The sequence below is a fragment of the Anser brachyrhynchus genome (genome assembly GCF_964034855.1).
Source record: "Anser brachyrhynchus genome assembly, chromosome: W".
Classification (NCBI taxonomy): Eukaryota; Metazoa; Chordata; class Aves; order Anseriformes; family Anatidae; genus Anser; species Anser brachyrhynchus.
This window is the reverse complement of record NC_137704.1, coordinates 19,960,084-19,980,526: the sequence shown is the minus strand read 5'-3', so window position 1 is coordinate 19,980,526 and position 20,443 is coordinate 19,960,084. Positions and strand designations below refer to the sequence as shown.

The 20,443-nt window shown below is 43.6% G+C and overlaps 1 protein-coding gene and 1 long non-coding RNA gene across 2 annotated transcripts in view; both read right to left on the bottom strand.

Moving 5' to 3' along the window:
- Window positions 1-20,443, bottom strand: part of LOC308184750 (uncharacterized protein) — a 224,008-nt gene that overhangs the window by 7,458 nt on the left and 196,107 nt on the right. The window lies entirely within an intron of this gene.
- LOC308184853 lies at window positions 12,079-20,350 on the bottom strand. The gene is made up of 2 exons (XR_013942957.1): window positions 19,497-20,350; window positions 12,079-16,416 (listed from the first exon to the last, which is right to left on the bottom strand). It is a non-coding gene; the product is annotated as an uncharacterized lncRNA (long non-coding RNA).

Here is a 20,443-nt window from a genome sequence, read left to right as displayed (position 1 = left end):
TGACCACGTGACTGGATGGGTGTAAGCTTTCCCCTCGGTGTCTGCCACTGCGAACGCGGTGACTAAGGTATCACTGGAGCAAATAGTCCCTAGATATGGCAGAGCTGAAAACATTGATTCAGATCAAGGAAGTCATTTCACTTCACAAGTACTGCAAGGGTTAATGCAGGCCTTAGAGACTGAGTGGGATTTTCACACCCCCTGGCACCCCTCCTCTTCTGGGAAGGCAAAGCGAATGAACCAGACATTAAAGAAGCAATTAACTAAATGAGTGTTAGAAACCCAACTTCCTTGGGTAAAATGCTTACCTTTAGCACTCCTGCAGGTTCAAACAGCACCAAGAAAGGATATAGGAATTTCACCATATGAGATGCTGTTTGGATTGCCCTATCTGGGCAGAAGGGATGAGATACCACAATTCGAAACAAGAGAGAGTTTTCTTAAGAACTGTATTCTGGGGTTGTCCTCTTCTTTGTCATCTCTCAGGACCCGTGGGTTGTTGGCTCAAACCCCACCTTTGGAATTCCCCATTCACCACCATGAACCAGGAAACTGGGTCCTGATTAGGACCTGGAAAGAATCAAAACTCCGTCCTGAATGGGAAGGACTATTCCAAGTAGTACTAACCACTGAAACAGCCATAGGAACTGCGGAAAAAGGTTGGACTCACTATACTCGAGTGAAGGCATCCGTCGGCCCTAGTACCTGGGAAGCTGTTCCTACAGAAGACTTGTTGGAAGTTGAAATCGAAGAGAAAAATCTCATAGTGGACTCTGAGCGGGATAAAAGCTTACAATTGTAAACTAACCTTTTATTTTCACAGGTAACTAATGAGTGTGACTTGCGATTGAGAGAAAGGACTGGCCTATAGCGAATCAAAGTGCTCCCAAGGGGTTTTTGTTCTAGTAGTAGCGTACATATATCTTATTCTTTGTATTGATAATTATTTGGAAACCTAAGGTTTAAAAATAATGACAGGGAAAAATCAACTATTAATTTTGTTTCTAGTGATTGTAGGCCTCAGAGAAGGCCTTGGTCAATTGGCAACTTGGAAAAGGCATGGCCAGATAATAGTAAGACAGGATACCCCATCAAAATATGGGTGAATGTGACAGAGGGTTATGTACCGCAATCTGTCATGTTTGATGCTTGTGAGGTGTTAGCTTGTGGAGATTTAAATGCCCAACGACAATTGAGCAGAGAGAACAAATAACTGGGAGGGACCCAACAGCCAGACTTAGAATAGCTGTATGGAAACGATCCTTTATTGCCATCAGAGAAAGGGAGAAACTCAAGGAGAAAACAGGAGAGAAAACAGGAGGCCCTCTTTGAAATGCGGCAGTTCAAACATTTGAGATTGAAACAGGGTATGGGGATGTGAATGCCTGGATAGAATGGGTCAAATATACTGTCCAGAGTCTCAACCATAGCAATTGCTATGCTTGTGCCTGGGGACGACCGATTGCCCAGATAGTGCCCTTCCCATTGGGGTGGACCAGGGATTCCCAGGGGATGCGATGTATGATTGCATTGTACCAAGAAAAGACTGCCTGGGGAAATGAGGCCTGTAAGTCTCTCTCTTTGCTGTTCCCTTCCTTGTGTGACAGCAATATCAGGGTTCCCCCTGCATTCTCTACAGCTATAGGTAACCATACAGCTTGCCTCTCACGGCAGGGTGTGAGTGCTACCCGGCATCTGGGAGAATTTGCCTTGTGCACGAGGACCTTGAATGCTACCAAGGACTTGATGGGAAACTGCTCAAGACTTGAGATCCCCAGGGCAGATCTCTGGTGGTACTGTGGAGGGCAGATCTTACGGTCCACCCTACCATCTAATTGGGGAGGCGCTTGTGCACTTGTTCAATTAGCTATACCCTTCGCCCTGGCATTTGAAAGAGAAACATCACAAATACCCAGAAGAAGTAAAAGAAGCTTAGGAATATAATTTGATGATAGAGTCTACATAGATTCTATTGGGGTGCCTAGAGGAGTTCCCGATGAACAGAAAGCCAGGAATCAAATTGCTGCAGGGTTTGAGTCACTGTTCTGGTGGGTAACAATCAATAAGAATATTTATTATAATCAGCAGATATTCATAAATTATACAAGGGATGCGATAAGAGGAATTGCTGAGCAACTAGATGCCACCAGCAAAATGGCTTGGGAAAACAATTTAGCATCAGATATGATGTTTGCGGAGAAAGGAGGTGTGTGTGTGTGATACTGAGCAACCATTGTTGTACTTTTATCCCTAACAATACTGCCCCGGATGGCACAGTAACTAGAGCATTGCAAGGGCTTACCACCCTTGCCAGTGAATTGGCAGAATAATTAGGGACAGGCACTTCCATCACAGGATGTTTGGAATCTTGGTTTGGTAAATGGAAAGGGATGGTAGTGTCCATATTTGCATCCTTGATCGTAGTAGCGGGAGTTTTGACAGCCATTGGTTGTTGCATTATCCCCTGTGTAAGAGGACTAGTCCAGCGGTTAATTGAAACTGCACTATTGAAACAAATGACCACAAAGCCACCACCTTACTCAGATAAGGTGATGATATTAGAGGAGATGGAAAGCAAAGAAAGTGAAGAAGAGGAAGATATCTACCAAATTACACCTTAGAGAAAAGTTTTGCAAAAATCAACAATTTATAAAGAAGAAAAGGGGGGAATTGTGGGAATAAAAATGTTGTTTTTGCAGAGTTGCATTGTTTAGAGGGAAGGAATGTGGTACTGAGATATGCTTGCAGTGATAAGAAAGCTTAACAGAAAACCTTGTAAAATGCAGACAACCGGACTCCTTAGAGCAATTAGGTGAAAATCACGGTGTCAAGTCAAGTCAGATAAGGGAAGAAACATTACCACTTCAAACAGTAAAAAAGTCAGAAGAAATCTGAAATTTAACAGGCCGGCAACTGAAGGCCAGGCATTGTCTGTGAAGCATCGGATAGGTTGTGAACCTGGATTACCCAGTCAATGGGGAAACAGGGGAGGGTCCCGGTCGTCAAGGAAAGAAAGTATATAAACTGTACCGTGTGACTAGTAGGTGCGCTCCTGCTTGTGGGATGTCCGCCATTGCAATCGCGAATAAATTACTACTTCACTGAGATCCTCGCCTGAGCCTAAGTTATTGGCTACGGAGTGTTTCTCACACAGGGTATGCAGTAACAACACTTAATAAGGTAATTGAGGCAAAGCTTCTTTCCCTTGGAACACCAGCCCAAAAAGCAGAAATCATCGCCTTGATAAGAGCTCTTGAGCTGGCAAAAGGGAAAAGAGTTAACATTTGGACAGACTGAAAATATGCTTTTGGTGTGGTGCATGCACACGGGGCAATTTGGAAGGAGAGAGGACTCCTATCATCACAAGGGAAATCAATTCCAAGCGGTATATCTGCCTTCTGAAATTGCCATTATGCATTGTAAAGGACATCAGACAGAGGATACTGATATTGGAAGAGGAAATAGATTGGCTGACGCAGAAGCCAAAGGGGTGGCAGAACGGGCATCTGAGAGTAAACTTTTGGCACTAGTACCAGGAACAGAAAACAGGCATTAACAAAAGCCTTAGAAAATGAAGTAGAATGTTCTAAGATGATAAGCAATTAATTGAAGATGTAAACGGAAAGTGTTACCTACAGGTTTAACACAAATAAATGATGGGAGAATTGTGATACCATATTATATTAGATGGTAATTGGAGAACATAATAAAGCATGCTGGGGAGCTGAAATATTATAACAGTTTTTAAGTAGAATATGGATAGGACCTAATTTGTATGCCATTGTCAGACAGGTATCGAAACAATGTATGTAAATGAGGCAAGACAAATTGAGACTGATCTCAAAAAAAAAAAAAAAATTTTGGAAAAGACCAAGATCTTACATGAGGTAGTTCAAGATGACACCTTGTGGGTTTTTCGAGAATTATGGAACAAACTGACCTCTTGGTTACCCAACTTTTCTTGGCTTAAGCAATTGTTTATAGGAATACTGATCTTGCTTTTACTAGTATTCTTAACCTGTGTATTAGTACAGTGTGCATTTTGGTGCTGTATGAAAGGACTAGATGATTATGAAACCTGTAAGTGTAACCGAATCAAGCACCATGTAGAAACTGGTAAGAATTTTATGAAAACTTTGAATCAAGGAGTGCTATAAGCAAAAGAATTTGCTTAGGATAAAGAAAAGGGGGGACTCGAGACAGGGAACAAGATAAAGGATGTTGATTCCTAGGTCTTAGCTAGCACAATTGTGTGTTAACGACCCCAAAGATAAGGGAGTAAAAGACTGTATGCTTAGATAATGGAACCATCAAGAACTGGCTTGACTGCTGAAGTCTGTCAAAGACAGGAAAGGCCAGAAGATTAGCAGCGAGGAAGACTTCTGGCCTTCATCAAAAGACCACCAGAGTACGCCGGACGACCACCCAAGGACTCCAGTACGCATGCGAATAGGGGCGGGAACCTACGTAAATGATTCTTCGGAGACCTGATGAATATGCAAGAGATTTATGGGAGATGAAATGAATATGTATTTATCCCACTAATATAAGCACACTGCCAGTAACCCTTGGTGCGCAAGCTAGGTGGAGTTATCCCCCTTGTGCCCGGCGCGTGTGCGCAGCGCCGAATAAACATGCCTGCTTCATAACTATTCCGAAGTTATAGAGTCTGATTTGTGCAAATCAGGGATAATAATAGTAATATTAATTATTATTACTATTATTATATACATATATATGTACAAAACAAGTGATCCTTCTTTTTCCTCGCACATGTTCTAATGTCATTAAGAAAAGGCAATTTAAAGCTATAGTACTATTTACAGATATAGTGAACCTGACTGTTAATTTCTTTATTTTTTTAATGTAGACTGTAAATGGTCTTTTGTTCTGGTTTAATCTGGCAGGCATCTAAGCACCACACAGCCATTCACTCACACACACACCCAGTGGGATGGGGGAGACTTTCTTAGAGGTCTTTTCCAACCTAAATGATTCTATGATTTTACGATTCTATGATTGGCTTCTGCGTGCCTATATGTACTGTTATGGCAACATCACATACTCCCTGTGATAAATTAGCGGGTGTTTGTTCATTGTCTTTAAAAGGAATTCAGAGGATCTGCTGAGAAGATAAGGTTTTGCAATTTACGACCTTGTTAAGGGGGAAGACTAAGCAAGTAGATAGTGGGGTGGGGGTGTTGGATAAACATCCTTGGTAAAACAAAGACTCTGTGAAATACTGTTTCCCGCTTCACTACCCTCCCCCTTGAACACGAGCACAATGCATGATCATTGAAAGAAAAACAACGACCCCCAACAACGAACTGCACAGCTTCAGAAGGTCCAACAAGTCCTGACAAGCCGAAACTTGGATGCTATAAAACGGCGACACTGAAAAGGGAAAGTTGCGTGCTGTGGTGGAGCGGAGACTCCCCAGCCGCCCAGCGCTGTTTTGCTTGTGCCTGCTTACTTAATTAATAAAATATTTCTGATAGACCAAGAAATTTGTATGGTCTCACTTATAACAAATTTGGTGCCGTGACTCGGATGAAGACGGATTGACTGGGAATCCCTCTAGGGGAGGCGCCCCGCCGATTCTGGCGGCCCCGGGAACGGGAAATCCCGCTCGAGCCCTTCACCGACGAACCCAAAATTAGGCACAAGCAAATAAAACCGGTAACCCCAAGCAATCTTTGTGCACGAAGACCGAACGAAGACCCACGGGGTGGGTAAGTATAGGCCGGTGATCCGTTCGGTTGGGGTTGGTGATCCCGGAGTGCGTCTGTGTGAGACGTCCAATTGCGGACGAAGTGAGTGCGGACCCCTCAGTAGTGCGGTTCCCACATCCCGCGAGGGACTGGGCCACGACCAGGGGGAAGCGGCTGTGTGTGTGTGTGAAGGCACTCCGGAAGATGGGACAGAAGAAGAGTAAGCCTTCTGGTCCCATGGGTGGGGTAATGCCTAGTGCTAGGTTGCCCCCTATTCCCCCAGATAGTCCACTGGGGTTAATGATTAAGAATTGGAGTGATTCCCCTTTTAGGCGGGGAAAGGATAAAGTAAAAATGATTCATTATTGTGTTGAAGTTTGGGGAGGTAGGCAAATTATTGGCCCATATTTGGGTCGTTTGAAGACTGGGTTTGCCAAGCCTTAAACATTTATGTAAATACAAAGGAACCTTTTTGTTTAGAGGGGAGCGAATATGCGAGCCTTTGGATTGGCTCAGAGAATCGAGTTAATCTGTACCCTCTGTACCCTTTAAAAGAAAAAGGAGGGGCAAAATTACAAATTGTGGAGCAAGAGATAAAGTACCTGGGTCACCAGTTAAGTAAGGGGACTAAGAAGTTAGACCCAGGCAGAATCAGTGGAATATTGGCTTTAGCGTCCCCGCGAACTAAAAGGCAGGTACGGCAACTGTTAGGGTTGACCGGATACTGTAGACAGTGGATAGAAGATTATAGTGGAAAGGTTAAATTTTTATATAACAAGCTGAATAAGGATGGATTACTCAAATGGACAAAAGAAGATGAGGAACGACTGAACAAGTTAAAGGAGGAACTAGTACGCCCCCCCCCAGTGTTAAGCTTACCAGATTTAAGGAGGCTGTTTTGTTTTGTTTTGTTTTTTTTGTGAACAGCGCAGCAAGCACGGCATACGGAGTGCTGGCCCAAGAATGGGCAAGGAGTTAAAAAAAAAAAAAAAACAAACCTGTGGCCTATTTGTCTAAATTATTGGATCCGGTTAGCCGGGGTTGGCCAAACTGTTTGCAGGTAGTGGTAGCTGCTGCCTTGTTAGCGGAAGAAGCACAGAAGATCACTTTTGGGGGGGAAATCAAAGTAATATCTCTACACAATATATGCGGGGTACTGCAACAGAAGGCAGAGAAATGGATCACTGACGCCAGATTATTAAAATATGAAGGAATTTTGATTTCCTCTCCAAAATTAACATTAGGAACAACCTCCCTACAGAACCCTGCTCAATTTCTTTATGGGGAACCAAATGAGTCCTTAGGACACGATTGCCTCCGAAATATAGAAGAGCAAACGAAATTGAGACCTGATCTAGAGGAGGTGGAATTACCCATCGGTGAACAGATATATGTGGATGGTTCCTCGAGAGTAGTCGAGGGAAAGCAAAAATCAGGATACGCGTTAGTAAACGGGAAAACATTTGAGATAGTGGAATCTGGACCTTTGAGTCCTAGCTGGTCCGCCCAAGCTTGCGAGCTATATGCCATATTGCGGGCCCTAAAATTGTTGAAAAATAAAAGTGGTACAATATATACAGATTCAAAATATGCTTATGGGGTAGTACATACATTTGGTAAAATATGGGAAGAAAGGGGGCTCATCAATTCACAAGGAAAGGGTTTAATACATCAGGAATTGATTACCCAGGTTTTACAAGCTATCAGAGAGCCCAAAGAAATTGCCGTAGTACATATAAAAGGGCATAAAAAAGGCCTCACCCCTCAGGTTAGGGGTAATAATCTAGCAGATCAGGAGGCAAAAAGGGCAGCATTAATGAGTATAAGAATTAGAAGAACGAGGGAAGATTACCCAGACTGTGGGAAATACTTAATACTTATACTTAAGATATAGTAATTAATATAATAATAATATAATAATATATAATAATGCTTAATATAATACTTAATACTGTGGGAAAGACTTAAAGGAATTTCCATGTTATGATTGCTGGAGTGAATGGGGAGTTGATGGGATTGAATGCAATTGTTCTGAGGAAGAAAGCCCGCCTTATAAAAACTGCTACAAGTGCGGGCCGACTAACTCCCTGTGGTCGAATGGACCCATTCCCCTCCCCTTACTCTGTTTCACTATTACAGAAGAAGACAAGATGACACAAATGGGGGTTCAAAACAAAAAAACAAACAAACAAACAAACAAAAAACAAAAAAAAAAAACAATAAAGGGAAATGGGTACTGCCTGATGGACGGGAAGTGTTACCAAAATCAGTAGCTATGAGGGTGCTACGGAGATTTCATGAACAGATGCACTGGGGTACTCAGGCGTTGGTGGATCAATTTGCCACATATTATATGATTATAGGGATTTATATAATAGCAAATAGGATCGTAAATGATTGCATAACTTGTCGGAGGGTAAATGCTCAACACATGAGAAAAAGGGTCCCGGGAGGAGGACGAGAATTGGCACATCGACCTTTTGCAAAGATTCAATTAGATTTTACTGAACTTCCAAAAACGGGGCGATATAGATACTTGTTAGTTATTGTAGACCACCTCACAAACTTTGTTGAAGCATTCCCTACGGCAAGGGCCACAGCTCAAACCGTGGTAAAGATATTATTAGAAAGCATCATACCCAGATACGGGGTAATAGAAGCAATTGACTCTGATCGAGGCCCACACTTTGTGTCAAAGGTATCCCGAGACACGATGAAGGCTCTGGGAATTAAATGGGAATATCACACTCCCTGGCATCCTCAGAGTTCGGGAAAGGTAGAACGAATGAATGGTGGAATTAAAAAGCAACTAACAAAGCTTATGATAGAGACAAAAACCTCCTGGGTGAAATGTTTACCGCTTGCACTATTGAATATCCGGACATAGCCCCGAGCCGATGTCGGAATCTCACCTTTTGAAAGGCTGTATGGTATGCCTTATGATTTAGAGATGCCATCTGATCACCCCCAGGTACAGGATATCCAATTAAAACCTTATTTAATACAGCTTATGAACCGACGGAGGGAGTTGCAAGCGAAAGGCTTGGTGGCTAGATTTAGCAATCCATAGGATACAACCTGGAGATAGGGTTCTAATTAAGACATGGAAAGAAACGTCTTTAACACCACGGTGGGGAGGCCCCTATGTTGTTTTACTTATCACAGAGACGGCTATCCGGACGGCTGAGAAGGGGTGAACGCATGCCAGTCGCGTGAAAGGACCGATCCAGAAAAGCGAATGGGAAGCGGTCGCAGGCCCTGATGACTTAAAGCTCACGTTGAAACGAACTCGATAAGTATGGTCTAACTGTCTATGTATCGTAAAAAAAAAAAGGAGGAGAGGGGACCCTGTTTGATCAGAAAAAGGTCGCGGTTACCTGAGAAACTCCCCTGAAGAACACTGCTGCTGCCGAGAAGAACCTGCACCTTGTAGTTCGCTGCAACCGAACTGACAAGCGAGGCAGAGAGTGAAACGGTGGGGAATTACGTGGCCAGGTAAAGAACTCTGGAAAATGGGCCCTAGCCATTTTTTTTTTTTTTTTTTGCGATACATAGTAATGGGTACGATTGTTTACACTGTTCCTGGGTCTGCGCACCCTCACAAACCTTTTAAATGGAGCCTGATTAGATGGGAAGATCACCATGTTGTTCAGCAGATAACTACTGCTGGGGGACTGATAGGGGAGGCATCATCTATATAAAGAAGGAAGAGACTAAGAGTCCCCAACGGGTGGGACCAAATCAGAAACTGTCGGGGAGTGTTTTGAGGATTCAGCCTACACAAGCTTTTAGAATGCTAACTCCTAATAGCCCTAAACCACTGGAGGTTGCTAATAAATCAGTAAACCCGGAGTACGGGATTAGAAATGAAGGGGTGACCGGGAATAACATATGGAGAATCATGAATGCTAGTTATCAGTTGTTGAATCAACCAAATCCAGACGTGCCTAGACCTTGCTGGTTATGTCTTGATATAAGGCCCTCATATTACGACGCCATCGGGGATCTGGGAGAGACCACCCGTTCAAACGAAACCGATCCCCCACAATGCAATTGGGGAAGGGATGTAGGAATAACGTTAACGGAAGTAACTGGGAATGGCAGATGCGTAGGCACGGTCCCTGGTGATGTGGGAATAGAAATGTTGTTTTTGCAGTGTTACATTGTTTAGAAGGAAGGAATGTGGTATTGAGATATGCTTACAGTGATAAGAAAGCTCAGCAGGTGACCTCCTAAAATGCAGACAACCAGACTCCTTAGAGCGATCAGGTGAAAATCACTATGTTAAGTCAAGCCAGATAAGGGGAGAAAACATTACCATCTCAAAAACAGGCCGGCAACTGAAGGCCAGGCATTGTCTGTGAAGCATCAGATAGATTGTGAACCTGGATTACCCACTCCAGTGGGGAAACAGGGGAGGGTCCTGTCATCAAAAAGTATATAAACTGTGTTTTTGGAGCTGGTAGGTGCGCTCTCCTGCTTGTGGGGCGCCCGCCATTGCAATCGCGAATGGATTGCTACTTCACTGAGATCCCCGCCTGGGCCTGGGTTGTTGGCTACGGAGTGTTTCTCACAGTAAGAAGTTCCATCTATGCAATATTACAGAAAATGTTACACAATTAGACAAAGAAAAATGGTTAATACCAGCAGATAACACCAGATGGGTATGTTCGTCTCTGGGGGTAACTCCATGCTTATCTTTGAAATTGTTCAACTCGTCTCATGATTTTTGTGTACAGGTAGTAATTATACCTAGGATTCTTTACCATTCTGAGGAGTATATGTACATCCAACATGCTATGGCAAAAAAAAAACACTTAAGGAAGAGAGAGCCTATTACGGCTGTCACTTTAGCCACTCTGATGATTCTGGGGGCTGCAGGAGCCGGAACTGAAATTACCTCTCTGGTAAAACAAAGCCAAGAATTTACCTCTCTACGCATTGCTGTAGATGAGGATTTGGCCCGTATCGAGCAATCTGTATCAGCTTTAGAGAAATCTGTACGACAAAATCGTAGGGGATTAGATGTGATTTTTCTACAACAAGGAGGATTGTGTGCAGCCCTACGAGAGGAGTGTTGTGTATATGCAGATCATACTGGAGTAGTAAGGGATACAATGACTAAATTGAGAGAAGGGTTAGAAAAACGAAAAATAGAAAATGAAGCCCACCAGAACTGGTATGAATCCTGGTTTAATTACTCACTTTGGCTCACTACACTGCTATCAACTATAGCAGGACCTTTGTTGCTGCTCATATTAACACTAACTTTTGTACCATGTATATTCAATCGAATAATCGCGATTGTAAAAAAACCGATTAGAGGCAGCTCACCTTATGCTTGTGCGTGCGAAATATGAATCTCTTGAACAGGAGGAGGATGACGCAGAAACTTTAATATTGAGCAAACAAGTGCTTCAAAAATTCATCAATGAACAAAATATGTTAGAAAAAGAAAAAGGAGGGATTGTGATAAATTAGCGGGTGTTTGTTCATTGTCTTTAAAAGGAATTCAGAGGATCTGCTGAGAAGATAAGGTTTTGCAATTTACGACCTTGTTAAGGGGGAAGACTAAGCAAGTAGATAGTGGGGTGGGGGTGTTGGATAAACATCCTTGGTAAAACAAAGACTCTGTGAAATACTGTTTCCCGCTTCACTACCCTCCCCCTTGAACACGAGCACAATGCATGATCATTGAAAGAAAAACAACGACCCCCAACAACGAACTGCACAGCTTCAGAAGGTCCAACAAGTCCTGACAAGCCGAAACTTGGATGCTATAAAACGGCGACACTGAAAAGGGAAAGTTGCGTGCTGTGGTGGAGCGTGTTATGAACAGACTCGCATACGAAGTCGGTCTGTTAATAAATGTTATTAATCACAGAATTTATTAATTAATTAAGTAAGCAAGCAGAAGCAAAACAGCGCTGGGCGGCCGGGGAGTTCCGACTCCGCAGCGGCGCACAATTTTCCTTCTCCGGGGGTGCTGTTTTTTAGTATCCGAGTTCCAGCTTGTCCGGGCTTGTTGAACCAGCTGCGGCTATGCAGTCCAAAGGGGGGGGGGGGCTGCTTCCTCTCTTTGGTGCTCACGCGTTGTGCTAATGTTTGGGTGGGGGGGAGTGAAGTAGCAGACAGGATGTCTTGCGATGGGGTATTTCACAGAGTCTTTGTACCTGTTCAAGGATGTTTACCCAACACCCCCCCTTCTTGTTATCTGCCTAATAAGCCTCCCCTTCATTGAGGCAACATTGTGCAACCTTATCTCCCTCGCAGATTCCCAAATTCCTTACAGATAGTTAGCAAATCCCCCCCCTCCCCAACTTTGTCATCATATATCAAGGTTCTATTATGATCAGGAAGCTCTGTCCCAACCTCGTGTAAAATACTATCTATTTTATAACCATCTTATCCCTTTTCTTTTTTTTTTTTTTTTTTATTTCTTTATACAATGAACAAATACATCTTACCCATTACAATCCCTCCTTTTTCTTTTAGGCTACTTATTTTGTTCATTAAATTCTTCCAAAGCTTTTTTACACATCATCAAGGTTTCAGTATCTTCTTCCTGATCTACAGTTTCATACTTAGCACGTATAAGCATCAAATGTGCAGCCTCGGGTCGACTTTTTACAATAGCAATTACCCGGTTAAAGATACATGGGCCAAAAGTCAACACAAATATTAGCAACAATAATGGTCCAGCAATAGTAGATAACAATGTTGTAAGCCAAGGTGAGTAATTAAACCAAGATTCATACCAACTCTGGCGAGCTTCGTGTTCCCTTTTTCGTTTCTCTAATCCTTCTCGGAGTTTTGTCATAGTGTCCCTTACTACTCCTGTATGGTCAGCATATACGCAACACTCTTCTCGCAGGGCTGCGCAAAGTCCTCCTTGTTGTAAGAATATCAAGTCCAGTCCTCTGCGATTTTGGAGCACTACTTCAGATAATGACCTGACTGACTTTTCTAGGGCCGTTATCGATTGCTCTATGCGAGCCAAGTCCTCATCCACAGCAACTCGTAAAGAGGTAAATTCTTGACTTTGTTTAACTAGGGATGCAATCCCCGTTCCAGCTCCCGCGGCCCCTAAAATCATTAAAGTGGCTAGGGTAACAGCTGTTACCGGTTCCCTCCTTTTTAGATTAAATTGTGGTATTGTGTGTTGCATGTATATATACTCTTCAGAATGGTACAGAATTCTTGGTATAATTACTACCTGTACACAGAAGTCGCGGGACGAATTAAACAATTTTAAAGACAGACACGGAGTTACCCCTAAAGACGAACATACCCATCGAGTATTATTAGCCGGAATCAACCAATTAGAGGGTTGTTTTCTATCTTCTGTAATACTGCATAAATCTCTTTTCCCTCTTGGGACTGTTCCTATACACCTACCTTTCCCTGTCACCTGTGTTAGAGTGATCCCGATTTCCTGCCCCCAGTTACATTTGCTGGGGTTTGATTCATTCGAGTATTCGAGTGCACCCATATCCCCTATTGCCTCGTAATATGGAGGCTGGGCACTGACACATAACCAGCATTTTTTTGTAATTTCCGGGTTTGTTTGATTAAGGAGTTGATAGCTGGCTTCAATAATTTTCCACATTCTACTTAAGGAAGAATCATCCCTATTTCTTCCTATCGCAGTGGGAGTAGGAGTGGGAATGGACGTCATTTTATTATTACCAGACCGCGTGGGGGTCAATTTAGTTGTCGTGGGGCGAGACGTCCCTTTGTTTTCCAAATGTGAGAGGGGGCCTACCTTTCGAGGTGTTTTAGGCGGTTCTTCCTTCTTTATTAAAATTATTTCCCCTCTATCAGCTCCTTTCTCATAATACCTTATTCCCCAAGTCCTTCCAAGGATCCACCCCGGATCCATCGGATTAGTTACGTTAACCCACAAAAACGCGCAATTCCCTTTTTGTACGGTCCCTGTTCCACGGTGATAGACTGCCTCAGCCGTGTTCCGATTACTGCAACCCTGAGGCCCAAATTGGACAGTTAAATATTTATCTTTTCCCCCGCCTGGATTCCATGCTGTGGCTATAGTTTCGCAACCCCAATAAGCGCAGTAATACTGTGCTGGGGAATTACAGTAGCTTTTCCCTGGGTTAGAAGCTGGGCATAAGTAGAAATCTGACTGATTGTTACATAGCTCCAAAGTCGTTGTGAGGTTGCAGAGATCAGTCTTAAAGCTGGGAGCCCCTGGCGTAACAATCTGCTGTACGACCGTAGTATCGAAAAGTCTTATCAAGCTCCACAAGAAAGGCTGATGCGGGTGGTGTTGACCAGCGGTGGGTGGCATGACTATCGCGAATAACCCCAAGCACCACAGGGGGTAGTGAAGGTCCATTCCCACTTGTTTTACCACTCTGCCTCGCCCGTCAGATGGGGTGCTACCACCTACGGGGTTATGATTCTTCTCGGCAGCAGTAGTATTCTTCACGGACCATGGAGCCTCCACCCCTTCCCAGTAATGCCTACCGAGTTCGTCGCAGAGTCAGCTTTAAGTCCTCAGAGCCGGAAGTCACTTCCCACCTGTCGTTCTGTATTGGCCCTTTAACTCGGCTGGCGTGCGTCCATCCCTGTTCAGCAGTCCGGACAGCAGTCTCTGTAGTTAGCAAAACAATATAGGGACCTTCCCAACGTGGGGTCAATGCAGTTTCTTTCCAAGTTTTAATCAAGACCTGGTCCCCAGGCTGTATATTGTGTATTGCCATATCCAGAGGAGGGCGTTGTATAACCAGACCCCTTTTCTGCAATTCCCTCCTTCTGTTCCCTAACTGTACTAAATAAGACTTCAAACTCTCATCTTGAATGTGGGGGTGATCGACGGGTATCTCTAAGTCATAGGGCATCCCATATAGCATTTCAAATGGTGACAACCCCAGATCAGTTCGGGGTTTCGTACGCAGGTTTAGCAAAGCAAGAGGTAAGCATTTTATCCATGAGGTTTTAGTTTCTATCATCAATTTAGTAAGTTGTTTCTTAATTTCCCCATTCATTCGTTCTACTTTTCCCGAGCTCTCAGGGTGCCAAGGAGTGTGGTATTCCCACTTGATTCCTAAGTTTCTCATAATTTCTTGTATAACCTTTGACACAAAGTGAGGCCCTCTATCAGAATCTATCATTTCAATAACTCCGTATCGAGGGATTATGTTCTCCAGTAAAATTTTTACTACTGTTTGTGCCGTTGCCCTTGCCGTAGGGAATGCCTCGACAAAGTTAGTCAAATGATCTACTATCACGAGCAAATATTTATATCTCCCTACTCTGGGGAGTTCCGTAAAGTCCAATTGAATTTTTGCGAAGGGTCGATGGGCCAATTCCCTTCCTCCCATAATCCTTTTCCTTATGTTTTTGGCATTTACCCTTCGGCAAGTTATACATCCATTAACTATTGTCTTTGCTATATCATATATTCCAATACACATATACTTGTATGCAAATTGGTCCACTAGGGCCTGTACTCCCCAGTGGGATTGATCATGGTATCTCCGTAGCACCCTCACAGCTACTGATTTAGGCAATACCTCTCTCCCATCAGGTAGCAACCATCTCCCTTCCTTATTTTCCTTAATTCCCATTTGTATCATTTTCCCTTTTTCTTGCACAGTAAAACACAACAAGGGGGAGAAGAAAGTCCCTCCTATCAAAGATATTTGCAAGCCATGTTTGAAACAATTTTTGTAAGGAGGGCTCTCTTCCTTTGAACAATTACATTCTACTCCATCCATCCCCCAATTCTTCCAACACCCCTAACAAGGTTCCCTCTTTAAATCCTCTCCACAAGTTGGGCAATCCGCCCTTTTTGTTATTACATAGTTAGTCATGAGGGCTACCCGCTTTGCCTCTTGATCAGCAAGATTGTTTCCCCTTATTTGCGGGGTCAGTCCACGCTGGTGACCTTTTACATGTACCACCGCTATCTCTTTTGGCTCCCTAATCGCTTGTAAAACCCTAACAATCAATTCTTGATGAACTAGTCCTTTCCCCTGGGAGTTTATAAGTCCCCTCTCTTCCCAAATTTTTCCAAAGGTGTGTATTACCCCATAAACATATTTTGAATCCGTATAGATGGTTCCGCTTCTATCTTTCAATAATTTCAAAGCCCTTAACATTGCATATAATTCACAAGCCTGAGCTGACCAACTCGGACTGAGGGGTCCTGATTCTATGACTCTAAATGTTTTCCCATCTATCAGGGCATACCCCGATTTTCTTTTCCCTTCTATTACCCTAGAGGATCCATCCACATATATCTGTTCCCCATGAGTCAATTCGGTATCTTCTAAGTCCGGTCTTAATCTCGTATGTTCTTCGATGTTGCTGAGACAATCATGTTCTAGATGGCCATTTGTTTCTCCGTAGAGAAATTGCGCAGGGTTTTGTACTGGCGCAGTTTCTAGAGTCAATCTTGGGGAAGAGATCAATATCCCCTCGTATCTCAACAGCCTTGCGTCGGTGATCCATTTGTCTGCTTTTTGCTGCAACACTCCGCGAATGTTGTGGGGAGATATTACTCTAATTTCTCCTCCAAAGGTAATCTTTTGTGCCTCCTCAACCAATAAGGCCGCTGCTGCAATTGCTTGTAAACAGTTTGGCCAGCCTCTAGTGACTGGATCTAGCAATTTTGACAAATAGGCCACAGGCTTTTTACATCCTGCCCATTCTTGTGCCAGTACTCCATACGCAGTTCCTTCTGTAGTATTAACAAACAGGAAAAAGGGCTTCTTTAATTCGGGAAAGCTTAAAACCGGTGGATTCACGAGTTCTTCTTTTAGGAGCATCAGTCGTTCCTCATCCTCTTTTGTCCATTTAAGATGGCCCTCGTTACTCAATTTGTTGTATAAAAATTTTACCTTCCCGCTGTAATCCTCTATCCACTGTCTGCAGTACCCTGTCAATCCTAGCAACTGCCTGATTTGTTTTTTCGTCTCTGGTGCCCTGAGTTCTAAAATACCTCTAACTCTTTCAGGGTCTAATTTCTTTGTTCCTTTGCTTAATAAATGGCCTAAATACTTTACTTCTTCCTCCACGAATTGTAATTTTGCTTTTGAAACCTTTAGTCCCCGTGAGCCCAAAAAATTCAGCAAGTTTATACTTGCCTGTCGTACGATTTTCTCATCTTTCCCCGCTATTAATAAGTCATCTACATATTGGATCATTTTGGTCCCTGGCATTCTATCGTAATCCTCTAGAATTTGCTCCAGGGCCTGGCCAAACAAGTTTGGAGATTCTGTAAACCCCTGAGGTAACACTGTCCACCTTAGTTGCTGTTTCCTGTGAGTGTCGGGATCCTCCCATTCAAAGGCAAAATAATTCCTACTGTCCTCATCAAGAGGACAGGCCCAGAAAGCATCCTTTAAATCTATTACACTGTACCACTTGTCCTCTGGGCTTAATTGGCTCAATAAGGTATGTGGGTTTGCTACCACGGGGAATCTGGTTATAGTTCTCTTATTAATTTCTCTCAAATCATGTACCAATCGGTATTTACCATCCTTTCTTTTAACTGGTAATATAGGGGTGTTGAAAGGAGACATACAGGGTTCTAACAACCCCTGTTGTAATAATCGTTGTATGTCTTCCTTCAGACCCTTTCTACCCTCTTCAGACAAGGGGTATTGTTTTATCCTGATTGGTACTTCTGGCTCTTTGATAGTTACCTTAAATGGTTTAATGTTTAACCTTCCAACGCTCTCCGAGGTATACCAAACCTCGGAGTCTATCTCTTTCTCATCCTCTACCCGAAGAAGACACAGCTTTATTTCCAGTTTCTTTTCTACTACCTCTAGTCCTATGCCTAATTCTATTATCAAATCTCTACCTAATAAGTTATATTCGGCTTCTGGCACAAGAAGCAGATGCCCCGTACCCTTTTTTGATCCCAATTCAATCGGTACCTCTTTTATAACGGGGACCCCAAAAGGCTCCCCTTTTGCTCCTATTACCTGTATTCTATCCTTTGAAGTTCTACATCCTAAAGGTAATGTCTGGACAGTTGATCTTTCAGCTCCCGTGTCTATGAGGAATTCGATTTCCTCGCGCTGGGGGCCCACTCGTAACTTTATCAAGGGCTCACTGTTCCTTTGGGTCCCCAGCAAATAGAGCCCCTGACACCCCTATTCATTTCTAAACATTTTCTCATCCTCTTTCCTCTGTCGGCACTCCCTTTTCATGTGACCCTTCTTATTACAGTAAAAACAGGTCACATCTCTTCTTTCCTGGGCACCCTTTTTCTCTTTCCTATTCCTTCTAGTAAACCCTTCATTCCTCCATCTTTGTTCATTGCCAGCCCTTCTGGATCCTTCTCGCACCGCTGCCACCATCATTCGCACTTGCTTCTTTTCCTTCTCATCTTCCCTACGAACATACACCTTTTGTGCTTCCCTTAATAATTCGTCCAGACCTCTATCTTGCCAATCCTCTATTTTTTCCAATTTCTTTCTGATATCTATCCAAGACTTAGCCACAAACTGTGTCTTAAGTAATGCTTCCCCTAACGGGGTACCTGGGTCTAACCCACTGTATAATTGCAGACTTTTACGAAGCCTCTCCAACCATGCAGACTTTTACGAAGCCTCTCCAACCATTCTGTTGGAGTTTCATCCTTTTTCTGTTGTTCACTGAATGCTTTATTTATATTCTGTCCTCTGGGCACAGATTCTCTGATTCCTTGTATTATGATTGTTCTTAGATCCTGCATGTGGCCCCTGTGTATTGGATCCTGGTTATTCCAGTTAGGTGTCTGCATTGGCCACTTAATATCAGCAGCAGGACCTTGCTGATGTTGCTGGTCCCAAATTCGCATACCTGCTCTCCTTATCATTCCTCTCTCTTCTGATGTAAATAATATTCCCAAAATAGATTGTAATTCTTCCCAAGTATAAATGTTTGGCCCTAAAAACTGATCTACCTGTTCGGCTACTCCTAACGGGTCTTCTAAGAGACTTCCCATCTCCTTTTTAAAGTCTCTAACGTCCCCTGAATTAATGGGGACGGCTACATATCCCATCCCTGGTTGAGGTCCCCCCATTGCAATCTCCCGCAAGGGGTACAACCCTTCTTTAGCGCGACGAGTCTGGCTTCTAGTTACTGGCCCTCGTCTCCCTTGGACCGAGGCACTGTCATCCGAATCCTCAGATTCGGCAGCAGAGGGTGTTGTTGGCAAAGAGGGCACGTAGGGAGGTGGCGCAACTGGGACTTCCAAATCTCTCTTCTTTCCCTTCCCTCCTTTTTCTTTTAGAGGGTATAACTGGGTCCCAGTTTCAAAATTTATCCATAAATGTGCGTATTCACTTTCCTCTAAACTAAATGGTTCCTTTGAATTAACGTAAATATTTAGAGCCTGACATATCCAATCCTCAAAGGAACCGAAAAGGGGCCAAAACACACTGTCCCCCTTTATGGGCTTATTACCCCAGATCTCTACACAATAATGAATCATTTTTACTTTACTTTTTCCCCGCCTAGAAGGGGAATTACTCCAATTCTTAATCATTAGCCCCAGCGGGCTATCCGGGGGAATAGGAGGAATATTCCTACCGCTATTTCCCCCACCCATGGGACCAGAAGGCTTACTTTTCTTCTGTCCCATCTTCCGGAGTACCTTCACTCACACACACACACACTTCCCCCTTTTCGTGGCCCAGTCCCTCGCGGGATGTGGGAACCGCACTACCGAGGGGTCCGCACTCGCTTCGGCCGCGATTGGCCGTCTCAGAAGCCGTACTCCGGGATTCCCCACCCTTACCGAACGGATCACCGGCCTATACTTACCCACCCCGTGGGTCTTCGTTCGGTCTTCGTGCACAAAGATTGCTAAGGGTTTGCCGGCTTTATTTGCTTCTGCTTAATTTTTGAGGTTCGTCGGTGAAGGCCTGAATGAGACTTCCTGCTTCGAGGGCCGCCAAAACCGGCGGGGCGCCACCCCCAAAGGGGAGTCCTCAATCAAATTGCCTATCCGAGTCACGGCACCAAATTGTTATGAACAGACTCGCATACGAAGTCGGTCTGTTAATAAATGTTATTAATCACAGAATTTATTAATTAATTAAGTAAGCAAGCAGAAGCAAAACAGCGCTGGGCGGCCGGGGAGTTCCGACTCCGCAGCGGCGCACAATTTTCCTTCTCCGGGGGTGCTGTTTTATAGTATCCGAGTTCCAGCTTGTCCGGGCTTGTTGAACCAGCTGCGGCTATGCAGTCCAAAGGGGGGGGGGGGCTGCTTCCTCTCTTTGGTGCTCACGCGTTGTGCTAATGTTTGGGTGGGGGGGAGTGAAGTAGCAGACAGGATGTCTTGCGATGGGGTATTTCACAGAGTCTTTGTACCTGTTCAAGGATGTTTACCCAACACCCCCCCTTCTTGTTATCTGCCTAATAAGCCTCCCCTTCATTGAGGCAACATTGTGCAACCTTATCTCCCTCGCAGATTCCCAAATTCCTTACAGATAGTTAGCAAATCCCCCCCCTCCCCAACTTTGTCATCATATATCAAGGTTCTATTATGATCAGGAAGCTCTGTCCCAACCTCGTGTAAAATACTATCTATTTTATAACCATCTTATCCCTTTTCTTTTTTTTTTTTTTTTTTTTATTTCTTTATACAATGAACAAATACATCTTACCCATTACAGAGCGGAGACTCCCCAGCCGCCCAGCGCTGTTTTGCTTGTGCCTGCTTACTTAATTAATAAAATATTTCTGATAGACCAAGAAATTTGTATGGT